Source organism: Mustela erminea, chromosome 17 (assembly GCF_009829155.1).
Source record: "Mustela erminea isolate mMusErm1 chromosome 17, mMusErm1.Pri, whole genome shotgun sequence".
In the NCBI taxonomy this organism is placed as follows: Eukaryota; Metazoa; Chordata; class Mammalia; order Carnivora; family Mustelidae; genus Mustela; species Mustela erminea.
In genome coordinates, this window is record NC_045630.1 from 28,831,284 (window position 1) to 28,833,403 (window position 2,120).

At 41.0% G+C, this 2,120-nt stretch overlaps 1 pseudogene; it reads left to right on the plus strand.

Annotated features, from left to right (window-relative positions):
• Positions 1-804: 804 nt before the first annotated feature.
• LOC116576271 lies at positions 805-1,364 on the plus strand (annotated as a pseudogene).
• The last annotated feature ends 756 nt before the right edge of the window (positions 1,365-2,120 follow it).

The following is a 2,120-nucleotide window of genomic DNA, read 5'->3' on the forward strand; positions in this document are numbered from 1 at the left end:
ATATTCAAAATTACATATGAAATGTAACAAAAATATTTTAACATGCAGCTGAGTTTGGGGGGAAAATAAAGGAAACACCAAACGCCAATAACACAAAGGGAAGCAAAACAAGCCCTTGGGACAGATGAAATGGCAGCCATTGAGTGTGGGGTTGGGAGTGTTAGAGCTGGAGATGCGCCCCAGTGGTCAGAGTTTTTAAATGTTTTAAGTCCTGCTTGTATAAGGACTTATACAAAATGGAGAGTAGACACTAAGACCTATTCACACCGGTGGGACCCTAAGAGACTGCATGTCAGTTAGAGGGGCACTAGAAAGTACTTTTGGGTAGGGGTACAGAGGAATTTGGCTTCATTGGAGTGTTTAGTAGAAAAAAATGCCATCCTAAGAGAAATTAACCTACCAAGCCTGTGACATGGGGCAGGAGCAAAGTCTGAATTTTATACTCTTCCTTGGTAATCTTTTTTTATTTTTATTTTTTCTGAAGTAAGCTCTCCACCTCATGTGGAGCCCAATGTGTGGCCTGAATTCAGGGCCCCAGGATCAAGACCTGTCCTGAGATCAAGAGTTAGATGCTTGGGACGCCTGGGTGGCTCAGTTGGTTAAGCCGCTGCCTTCAGCTCAGGTCATGATTCCAAGGTGCTGGGATCGAGTCCCACATCGGGCTCCTTGCTCGGCGGGGAGCCTGCTTCTCTCGTCGCTGCCTCTGCCTGCCTCTCTGCCTGCCTGTGTGTACTCTCTCTCTCTATCTCTGGCAAATAAATAAAATCTTTAAAAAAAAAAAAAAAGAGTTAGATGCTTAACCAACTGAACCACCCAGGTGCCCCACCCTTGGTGATCTTTTTGGAGTGCCTGGCAGAAACAGATGTAAAGCTTGTCTGGAGGAACACTTTATAACCCAGGCCACATGAGGGTTTTGTAGACAAAGTGGATCACCACTAAAGATGACCTCGTGATAACTACCAGAGCCACCAACATGGGCTCCATTCACACCAAAACCATGAAAAAGGCAGCCTGGGTCACCACTGAGAAATATTACATGTACCTAGACAATGACTCCCATGCCAACAACCAGGTGTGCGAGGAGATTGCCATTACTCCCAGCAAGAAGTTCTGAAGCAAGATCACAGGCCATGCCACACATTTGACAAAGTGGAGTGAGAGGGGCCCAGTGAGCGGTATCTCCATCAATCTGCAGCAGAAGAAGAGAGAAAGGAAAGATGATAATGTTGCTGAGGTCTCCATCCTGGATCAGGAAATCACTGAAGTTGATTCTGACACTAAGGAAATGTTGAAACTCTTGGATCTGGACAGTCTGGCAATCTGCAGGTCATGCAGTCTACAGTTGGGATGAATTGCAAAATACCATGGAGAGTCATTTGAATCTTCCTGCTGTGCTGTGATATCTTCAATAAGCCTTAAACAACAACAACAAATTCCCAAAACAGATAAGGAAATATTGTGATTTACCATGATAGAGAATCAGTAAACACAATTGTGGCTAGATGAAATGATAAATAACCAAACCAGACAAAAGAAAATCAGTAAATAGAAACTACACAGGACTATCTGGGAGAGACTATAAAACAGTATTTTAAATGATTACACAGATGAAGGAATAGAAACCATAACGAAATAACATTCAAAAAAGAAACTGGAAGATCCTATAAAAAGAGATTAGATTAGCAATTTTGAAACTTCCAACAAAGCAAAGTTCAGACCTAGTTGGCTTCCCTGGTGAATGTTACTATACAGTTAAAGAAAAATAAATACCAATTCTTCATAAACTCTTCCAAAAACAGAAGATGAGGAAATACTTCCCAGTTTGTTCTATAGGGTCAGATTTTGCCCAGTTATCAAAACCAGTCAAAGATATTACAAGAAAACAACACATCAAAGTTCTTTATGATACAGATGTGAGAGTCATCAACAAAATACTAGCAAACTGAATCCACCAGTAATAAAAAGGCTTATACACCATGACTAAGTGGAATTTATCGCAGGAATGCAAGGTTGATTCAAAATACAGAAGTTCAATCATTGTAATACACCAAATCAACAGAACAAAGGATGAAAAAACCCATGATCATTTCAACAGACACAGAAAAAGCATTTGACAAAAG